A 10,797-nucleotide genomic window follows, 5' to 3' on the forward strand; every position below is an offset into this window, starting at 1 on the left:
GCCCCAGTGCCATGAGAGCAACCTGTCTCCTCGTAGACGTCGGTACCACAAACAGCTGCCATGGCCAAGGGGACAAAGACCTCAAGCACATGCAGGCAGGATCCAAGCTTTTTGGGAAGGAAAGGAGAGGGAGCTGCCCTTTATCGGAGAGGTCAGCAGGAATGCATGGAGCTCTGCCTTGGGATGGGTAATGAGCTAGCTGGGAGCTTATGGGTCAGGATTAGCAGGCAGACCAGCATCGCTGATGTTGTAGAGGGTGCCTGGTACAGAGCACCTGAGCAGGAAGCACCAGAGGAGGCCTTCTTCAGGCAACAGGCAGAAACCTCACATTCACAGGCCCTGGTCCTCATGAGGTCTTGAACCACCCTGATATTTGCTGGAAGGACAACAGGGCAGGACACATGCAATTCAGGAAGTTTCTGGAGACCATCAATGATAACTTCCCAAGAATGGGCTTGGAAAGCCAAAGGCCACTTGAAGTTGCATCTGTGGAGGAATTTGAAGAACAAGAGCAGCTTCTACAGTGACATCAGCAGCAAAAGGAAGGCTGGGAAAAAACACGGGCCTGCTGCTAAATGGGGCTGGGGCTGTAGTGACAGAGGATGCAGAAAGGGCCAAGGCACTCAGTGCCTTCTTGTTGAAACTGGCCTTCAGGAATCCCAGGCCCCTGAGACCAGCGGGCAAGTCTGGTGGAGGAGGATCAGGTTACAGAACGTTTAGACAAACCTGATATAAACAAGGCCATGGGAGCTGACAAGATGTGCTCGTGAGGGCTGAGGGACCTGGCCAATGTCATTGTGAAGCCACTCTTGGTCACCTTTGAAGGGTCCCATGGCTTTTGGGTGAGACTTCTGAGGACTGGAAGAAAGCATATGTCAGTCCTGTCTTCAAGGAGGACGAGCAGGAGGAGCTGTGGAGCTGCTCAGCCAGGCTCCCATAACACCCTCCTAGACCAAGAATGAACTAGAGAAGTGGAAAGTGAGGGCAATGGCAAACTGGCTGACTTGCTGGGCTCACAGCTTTTGTGACCAGCAACACAAACTCCAGCGGGAGGCAAGTCACTAATGGTGTTCCCCAGGGTCCAATATTAGGGCCAATACTGTTTAATCTCTTACTGGTCTGGAGGATGAGACCGAGTGCACCCTCAGGGAGTTAACAGATGACAGGATACTGGGAGGAGTGGCTGATAAACCAGAGGGTTGCACTGGGATTCCGAGGGACCTCAACAGGCTGGAGAAGTGGTTCAGAGGAGATCCTCATGAAGTTCCACAAAGGGAAATGCAAGGTCCTTTACAGAATAGGACCTGCAGGTCCTGGTGGACAAGAAGTGCGACATCAGCCAGCAATGTGCCAGCAATGTGTATAGAAGGCAATCAGCATCCTTGGCTGCGTTAGGAAGGGCAGCAGGCAGAGGCAGGTGATCCTTCCCCCTCTCCTCAGCACTGGTGAGGCAATACCTGGAGTGCTGGGTCCAGTTCTGGGCTCCTCAGTGCAATGAAATTGAGAACTTGCAGAAACGAGGCTGGCTCTGGGCTGTGAAGATGACTGAGGACCAGAGCATCTTTCACATGAAGAGAGGCTGACAGAGCTGGGACTGTTCAGCCTAGAGAAGAGAAGACTCGGGGGCGGTCTCATTAAAGTGTAAAAAAAACCTGATGGGAGGGAGTGAAGAAGAGGGATCCAGACTCTTCTCAGTGGTACCCAGTGACAGAAAAAAAGATTAAACCCCATGAAATTCCATCTGAGCACAAGACAACACTTGTTAAATGTGAGGGAGGTCAAACACTGGATCAGGTTTCCCAGAGAGTCTCCATCCTTGGAAATATTCACAACCCAGCTGGACCCAATGGCTTTTGGTAACTTGCCCTAGCTGCCCCTGCTTTGAGCAAGGGCGTTGGACTAGGTGACCTCCAGAGGTCCTTTCCAACCCCAACTATTTTGTGATTCTCTGGGTCTGTAATGCCTGGCAGGCTTTCTGTAGGATCCCCACACCAACAGGACTCCTGGTGTCCCTTGGAGCAGAGCCTCCTCCTGAGGATGATCTCCCTCACCTTGTAACCCTGAGGACAGGGTGAAACAGTGATTATAAATGGCAGCAATGCCTCAACATACAGCAGTGTCCCCTACCCCTGAGTCCATGTCCAGCCCCTTCTTCCTTCAGGATCTGAGTCGGAAGGGACATCTGAAGGTCTGCTCTGAGCAGGGAGAAGTTTATGGTTAGATCAGGGAGGTCAGTGCTCTCTCCAGCTGAGTTTTGAAAACCTCTGTGCCCCTGACCCACTGCTTGTCAACTATCGTGGTGATATATGTGTATATAGATGTTTAAAAAACTCTCTCTCTCTATGTGTGTGTATGAGTATATATATGTTTGGTTTTTTTTTTTTTCTTCACTTAACCTGATAAGAAATGCCCCTTACTGCTGCTTGTCTTTATGGTCTCTTGTGCCTTCCTTCCCTTCCTGATCCCTAGCCAGATCATCGCACCTACTCAGACCAAGGAGAATCACAACCTCCTCTCCAAGCACAGCCTCGCTGGGACCCTCTGGAACCATGCAGGCAGGCTGGGGTGGCCAGATCCAAGCAGAGACAAGCCCTACAGAAGGACTGTGGTAGTGAATGGGAGCTGGTGCTGGGGCAGAGCAAGGGGCCATGGAGGACATCAGAGACGACCTCCAGCAGCTCCCCTTCAGCCAAGGCAGGGAGTAATGCACCTAGTGGTGCTCCTGAGAGAGGATGGTGACACAGGGAAGGAGGCACCAGGGGCTGCAGTGCAGGGAACTGATGCTTGCCTCCGTGTCTTGGGCCTCCTGGAAGTGGTGCCAGGGGCTGCACCCCCAAGGCACCCCCAAGCCTGCGAGCAGCACTGAGTCCTCTCCTGACTGTGGAGAGCTGCTCTGGCTTCAGCGAGTCTGCTGGCAGAGCTGGAGCTGTTGGAGCTCAGCCTGCCCCTCCAGTACTATGACTGGGGTGATAGCCCTGCCTGTTTGAGGGTCATTTTGAGGGTCATTTGGGGTCCTGGCAGTGTGGGAGCTTCCTGGAGCATCATGGCTCTTGTTCTCATTCCCGTCCCTGCACCAGCGCAGCTCTGCTGCCACACAGCCCAGCTGTGCAGGCATCAATGGGGCAGGCTGCATTCGGGGGTGGGAGAACATCCCGCTGGTACGGTCTGCCCAATAGACCTCAGTGCCACATCCCTCTGCAGCCCTCCTGCTTTGGCAGCCCTCCCCAGCACTGGTCCCTGCCCAGACTTGGCTGTGTCCTGGGCAGGGGTTCGTAGACAGGGGTCTGCCAGGGTCTGGGCATGTGGGAGTTGGGGAAGGGCTGGATGTTCTCCCAGTGTAGGCAGAGCCGGTCACATTTAAATGATTGCCCACACCTGGACCATGGTGAATGGCCAGGGCTGGAAAACACAAACGGTCAGGATTGGGGGTGACTTTGGGGCCAGCGTATGGGCTGGGGCAGACTGTCTCAAGGGCATGTGCTGGGCACAGGGACTGAGGGACAACAGCAAACTCACGTGGTCGTGCTTCCTTCAGCGCAAGCCCTGACAAAGTTTCGCAGCCTCCCTTTCAATGCCACGCTTCAGGAGGAACCATGGCACTAAGGGGTGGGGAGTGAGGGATGCCAATTCTGCTTCATCCACTTCCCAGACCTCATGGAGCACCAGGACAGAAAGGAATGCTGGCTCTGCACTGTGAGCATGCTTTAGGGTAGCCATAGTCTGGGCACTACTGCTGATGAGCTCAATGCCAGAATTTGTCTCCCCCAGGCAATTTCCAGCCCACATCAGCTGCCACCTGAATTTTCCCCACCTCTCCTCTGATGCAGCTGGATGTTTCCTGGCCCCCTCCCCATGCTCCCTGCAGGGCCTTGACCTGGATGGGGGTCACTACCGCTAATCTGCCTCCCTGGGGGTCTCTGGATGTGGCAGGTGCTTGAAGGGACTACGCTGCTCTCCCAAGGACAGCAGGTGTGCTCATTTGGGCCTGAGGGTGACAAGAATCACTCTCCAGTCTTCTTTTTTTGTACCTGCTTGGTGCCCACTGCCTCCCCTGGGACTGCAGAGTCCTCGTTTCCCTACAGATCCCTGCGTTTAGCACTGTCCCTTTGGGTGACTCCATTGTGGGGGACCTCTCACTTTGTGGGGCTCATGTCACTGCCCACCCCAAGCACACGCTGTCCATGGAGATGCCCCAGGCTCTCCAGGCAACTCCAGACTCCCATCCTTAAGGACATCGCCTGCCATATCTGGAAGCCCTGGAATATGTCCCCCATGTGGGACAGCCCTGCATAAATACCTCAGTGACCATTCACCATCTCCACTGTAATAGAAACTTGAATCCAAACCTTGCTCTCTAGCAGGTCGCAACATGACATTGAGCTCTTTGCTCCTGAGTCCAGGGAGCAACAGGCCCTTTTGGGATGCAGTTGCTCATGACCATTCTTGGCAACAGCTTTGGAAGACAAGTCAAGGCTTCAGGCACTGCACCGGGGAGAAGCCATTTATTAAAGAGCTGCTATGAGAGAGTCAGCACTGACCCAGTGTTAGACATACATAAATACATGCTACAGGCAAGACAGAGAAAGCTCAATGAAGCAATAATGATAGTGATAATGATGATGATGACAATGACAATTATAAACGTAGTGATGCTAATGATAACAGAAAACCTCACAAAGTAAAGGACTGGAATGGTTTACCGTGGGAGTTCTTTATGGAGACAGATAGAAAGCTTATGCCTCCTGAAAAAAGCCCTTGAAATCACTTTCCTCAAGATGTCTTTGAGCTCCTGGTTCCTCATGCTGTAGATGAGGGGGTTCACTGCTGGAGGCACCACCGAGTACAGCACTGCCACCACCAGATTTAGAATTGGGGAGGAGATGGAGGGGGGCTTCAGGTTGGCAAACATGGCAGTACAGACAAAAAGGGAAACCACGACCAGGTGAGGGAGGCACGTGGAAAAGGCTTTGTGCCGTCCCTGCTCAGAGGGGTTCCTCAGCACAGCCCTGAAGATCTGCACATAGGACACCACAAGGAAAACAAAACACCCAAATGCTAAACAGGCACTAACCATAAGAAGCCCAGTTTCCTTGAGGTAGGCATCTGAGCAGGAGAGCTTGAGGATCTGGGGCATTTCACAGAAGAACTGGTTCAGGACGTTGCCTTGGCAGAGTGGCAGTGAGAATGTATTGGCCGTGTGCAGCACAGCACTGAGAAACCCAGTGCCCCAGGCAGCTGCTGCCACGTGGACACAAGCTCTGCTGCCCAGCAGGGTCCCGTAGTGCAGGGGTTTGCAGATGGCCACGTAATGGTCATATGCCATGACAGTGAGAAGACAATATTCTCCTCCAATGAAGAAGAGAAAGAAAAAGACCTGCGCAGCACATCCAAAGTAGGAGATGGCCCTGGTGTCCCACAGGGAATTGGCCATGGACCTGGGGAGAGTGGTGGAGATGGAGGCCAGGTTGAGGAGGGAGAGGTTGAGGAGGAAGAAGTACATGGGGGTGTGGAGGCAGTGGTCGCAGGCTACGGCAGTGATGATGAGGCCGTTGCCCGGGAGGGCAGCCAGGTAGATGGCCAGGAAGAGGCAGAAGTGCAAGAGCTGCAGCTCCCGTGTGTCTGCCAATGCCAGGAGGAGGAACTGGGTGATGGAGCTGCCGTTGGACATTTGCTTCCTCTGGGCATTGGGCACTGTCCAAAAAGGAATAGACAGCGACAAGTTAGGATAATCTCTGGAAAATCCCGTGCCATTTCTCATTGAGATGCCCCTCCCTGAGCTGAGTGAGGAACAAGTCAGCTCAGTCCCCAACCCTGTCAACTGAATGACATGGTGCCTCACAGTTATAAATACAGCTTGGGCACCTAGTTCCCATGAAGACACCTCCATTGAAGGATCCCCAGTCATAGAAGAGAAGCTGACCTGCAGCTCCACCTCAACCCCAGACAGCAAGAGCACCACTGACAGGGAGAGAATCAAGGAAGGATACTGCCACTCTCCAAAAAAAATAAATGAATGTCGTGGTTTAACCGGAGCCGGCAACTAAACACCACGCAGCCGCTCGCTCACTCCCCCACTGGTGGGACGGGGAAGAGTATCAGAAGAGCAAAAGGGGAAAGCTCGTGGGTTGAGATAAGAACAGTTTAATAACTAAAGTAAAATAGAAGTAGAACAGTAGTAATAATAATAATAACAATAATAATAATAACAAGTAATAATAGTACAATAGTAATACAAAGCAAGTGATAGACTCTACAATTGCTCACCACCCGCTGACCGATGCCCAGCCCGTCCACCAAGCAGCGATCGTTGCCCCTCCCCTGGCTAACTCCCCCAGTTTGTATACTGAGCATGACGTCACACGGTATGGAATAGCCCCTTGGCCAGCCTGGGTCAGCTGTCCTGGCTGTGCCCTCTCCCAGCTTCTTGTGCACCTGGCAGAGCATGGGCAGCTGAAAAGGCCTTTACCACGGTGAATGCCACTTAGCAACTGCTTAGCAAGAACAAAACGTCAGTGTATCCTCGACATTGTTCTCATCCTAAACCCAAAACACAGCCCCATACCAGCTACCAAGAAGAAAATTAACTCTATCCCAGCTGAAACCAGGACAATGAAGCAAGAAGAGGAAGGCAGAGAGGCATGTAGGGAAGCCTTCTCCACACCCAGCTGTGCTCTCCACCTCACAGACACAAGCACACATAAATATTAATTGTAGGACCCATGTGCTTCTTTTCTGGAGGTCCAGCTGTGCAGGAGGTAACTCATGCCCTGGACCCTGGGGCCATGGGGACAGAGGCTCTTCTGGCTGGGAGAGGAGACCAGGGAGTTGCTCCAGGGAAGGCGTCTGCAGTGCAGGGGATGGCAGAGAGGTGCCTGAATCCTCACCTTCCCATGGCGCTTCTGGGAGCAGATCCCTTTCACTCCCTGCCCACATCTCTGTTGCCTGGAGCTGTCCCTGCCAGGGGCTGGTTCTCTGTCCCCACGTCTCCTCCCTGTCTGTGCTCAAACACCCAGTCCCCCCCACTGTGTGCTCAGCTCTGCCCTGCAGAACCCTCCTGGCAGCAGGGCACTGCCCACGGATACTTCTGTGTCTGCAGGGGCTGAGGAGCAGCTCAGACAAGTACTAATGAGAACTGGGGTCTCCGTGCCTTTTCCACAAGGCAGAAGGAAATTCCCATCTCCCACTGCCCACCTAGCCACCTTCTCCTTCGGGTAAATGCTGCCTTGCTGTCCTTCTTCAAAAGGACCCTCTGGAAATGTCCTGGGGATGAACATTTGATGTTCTTCAGTGGCCCGACTCTTGGGTACGTGAGCATCTACGTGACGTACTTTTACAACCAGGTTCTCTACCCGGGCAGCAATATCTTGCCACAATGTGGCAGCCCAGATGGGTTTGCCTCTGTGCTGCCAGTTGCTCTGCTTCCATTGCTGCAACCACCCGCACAGGGCATTTGCCAGCATCCATGAGTCAGTACAGAGATGGAGCATTGACCACTTTTCTCGTTCAGCAATATCTAAAGCCAGCTGGATGGCTTTCACCTCTGCAAACTGACTCAATTCACCTTCTCTTTCAGCAGTTTCTGTGACTTCTTGTATAGGACTCCATACAGGAGCTTTCCACCTCCGATGCTTCCCCACAAGACAACAGGACCCATCAGTGAACAGGGCATATTGCTTCTCATTTTCTAGCAGTTTATTATACAGTGGGGCCTCTTCAGCACACATCACCTGCTCCTCTGGTGATATTCCAAAATCTTTGCCTTCTGGCCAATCCATGATCACTTCCAAGATTCCTGGGCAACTGGGGTTTCCTATTCGGGCCCGTTGTGTAATGAGTGCAACCCACTTACTCCACGTAGCATCAGTTGCATGATGTATAAAGGGGACCCTCCCTTTGAACATCCAGCCCAACACTGGCCGTCAGGGTGCCAGGAGGAGCTGTGCTTCAGTACCAACCACTTCTGAAGCAGCTCGAACACCTTCATATGCTGCCAATATCTCTTTTTGAGTTGGAGTATAGCGGGCCTCGGATCCTCTGTATCCCCGACTCCAAAACCCCAGGGGTCGACCTCGAGTCTCCCCCGGTGCTTTCTGCCGGAGGCTCCAGGTTCTCCCTGGTTGTGGTGTAGAGCACATTTTTTACATCTTGTCCTGCCCGGACTGGCCCAAGTGCGACTGCATGAACTGTCACCCATTTCATTTGTTCAAAGGCTTGTTGTTGCTCAAGGCCCCATTTGAGGTCGTTCTTTTTCCGGGTCACTTGATAGAGAGGGCTTACGATGAGACTGTAATTTGGAATATGCACTTTGGAATATGTAATTTGGAATAAGGCACTGCTTCCCTTAGCAGACAGCACCTTAAGACACCTGATTGTGCTGGACAGGGAGTCCTGCGGGGCTGTGAGCATCCCTCCAGAAGGGCACAGCTCTCCTGTAGGACCTTGGAGATGTCTGAGAGCACCCGATCTGCCCATGCCAATCAGCATCCTTGCCCTGTCCTCTTCCTCATACTTTGCAGAGCTGTGCTGGAAAGGAGAGGTGTTTTGAACTCTGCACCTGGAACAGCACCCCTCTGCTCCCAGGACAGTCCAGTGTCTTTGGCAGAGCAACCTCTGGGTGCAGTCCTCCTCCAGCTGAGAGCGGTGCAAGCCCAGAGCAGCTGGGCACCAGGGTGATGGACAGAGCAGCCCTCCTGGATGGGAGCCCTGATGGAGGTTTGCACTGAGAGCAATGGGGCAACGGGGGAATGTAACCCTTTCCAAGACCATTTCCCAAGTGGGATGGGGGTGTCTGAATACTAAAACACAGTGTAATGAGACACATTTGTTACACTTCATCTCCCACCTTCCTCTGGGGAAGAAATCATCCTTCTGGGCTTTTTGCCCTCCGCTCCAGTGCAGCACAGGGAACTCCTCCCCAGGAAACCTCCCTCCAAACACACTGGGCTGTTGCTGCCTCCATGGGTCATTGCTGGAAAGCAGGGCTGACCCTTCAGGAGCCCCTGGGGAGAGGGCACGGCTCTGCACAGCACACTCAGCCAGCACAAACCAGAGCTGAAGCCTCCGAGCTGCATAACAGTCCCCCAGGGAAGAAAAGCACCCTTAGGTAGTTCACAATGAATGAATGAAATTTGGCTCAGAGAAGCTTCTCTGAATTTTTCTCTTTTATCTCCTTTGGCAGTTTCCATGACCGAAAGCACCAGATGTCCAACAGCAGCTCCATGAATGAGTTCCTCCTCCTGGCGTTCGCAGACGGATGGGAGCTGCAGCTCTTGCACTTCTGCCTCTTCCTGGCCATCTACCTGGCTGCCCTCCTGGGCAACGGCCTCATCATCACTGCCGTAGCCTGCGACCACCACCTCCACACCCCCATGTACTTCTTCCTCCTCAACCTCTCCCTCCTCAACCTGGCCTCCATCTCCACCACTCTCCCCAGGTCCATGGCCAATTCCCTGTGGGACACCAGGGCCATCTCTTTCTTGCGATGTGCTGCCCAAGTCTTTGTATTTGTCTTTTTCATTTCAGCAGAGTTTTATCTTCTAACCACCATGGCCTATGACCGCTATGTTGCCATCTGCAAACCCCTGCACTACGGGACCCTGCTGGGCAGCAGAGCTTGTGTCCACATGGCAGCAGCTGCCTGGGGCACTGGGTTTCTCAGTGCTGTGCTGCACACGGCCAATACATTCTCACTGCCACTCTGCCAAGGCAACGTCCTGAACCAGTTCTTCTGTGAAATGCCCCAGATCCTCAAGCTCTCCTGCTCAGATGCCTACCTCAAGGAAACTGGGCTTCTTGTGGTTAGTGCCTGTGTAGTCTTTGGGTGTTTTGTTTTCCTTGTGGTGTCCTATGTGCAGATCTTCAGGGCCGTGCTGAGGATCCCCTCTGAGTAGGGATGGCACAAAGCCTTTTCCACGTGCCTCCCTCACCTGGCCGTGGTCTCCCTCTTTATCACCACGGTAGTGTTTGCCTACCTGAAGCCGCACTCCTTCTCCTCCCCATCACTGGATCTGGTGGTGGCAGTGCTGTACTCGGTGGTGCCTCCAGCAGTGAACCCCCTCATCTACAGCATGAGGAACCAGGAGCTCAAGGATGCAGTGTGGAAACTGGTGACTGGATGGCTTTAGGCAGCAATAAACTGCCCATCTTCTTCTGTATATCACTCACAGTGTAAAGCACTATAGGCCCAGCCTGACTTTGGTAGTTTGTCTGGTTTGGTTTGGTTTGGTTTTTAGCTTTTCTTCATTGCAATAATGTTGTCCACAAAGAAATGCCATTACTCATACCATTCCTAAGTCAGTATCTACCTGTCCTGTGTGACCCAGAGACTGTGTAATGACGAGCTGTGCTCTCTGTGTTTTAAAACAAAATAAACAACCCTGCAGTGACCTGTTTGTCTGAGGTCCTTTACTGAGACCTTCTCTGGAGCTGCAGGGGCAGTGCCTGTGTGCAGAGGTGGAGGGGAAAAGAGTCCTGGCACAGCAGCACTGCCAGGCAGCACCAGCACTTGGTCTTTCCGAGCTGCTCACTTTCCTCTTCCACTCTCTCCTTCTGAGCCTTGTGTTGGTGTAAGGCCTGAGAGCACTGGCAGCTTGATATAGCCCTGGTGTGTGGCAGTTTGTGCCAGCAGGCAGGGACAAGCAGTGGGTGCTTCTGTGACAGAGCTGACGTCCGTAACAGCTTTGCCATCATGAAAGGGCAGTTGCTGAAGGCTTAGGTCTCACCCACTGTGGACAGCTTCATTGCAAGTGCTCCATCACGCTTCCTTGGCTTTCTGGCCTGTCCCTTTCATTACATGCT

The 10,797-nt window shown here is 53.0% G+C and overlaps 1 pseudogene across 1 annotated transcript; it reads left to right on the forward strand.

Annotated features, from left to right (window-relative positions):
• Nucleotides 1-9,200: 9,200 nt before the first annotated feature.
• LOC309603542 (olfactory receptor 14A16-like) lies at nt 9,201-10,124 on the forward strand (annotated as a pseudogene). The gene has a single exon. The product of its transcript is annotated as an olfactory receptor 14A16-like (transcript).
• The last annotated feature ends 673 nt before the right edge of the window (nt 10,125-10,797 follow it).

This window comes from Platalea leucorodia (assembly GCF_965183815.1).
Source record: "Platalea leucorodia genome assembly, contig: HAP1_HAP1_SCAFFOLD_124, whole genome shotgun sequence".
Lineage (NCBI taxonomy): Eukaryota > Metazoa > Chordata > Aves > Pelecaniformes > Threskiornithidae > Platalea > Platalea leucorodia.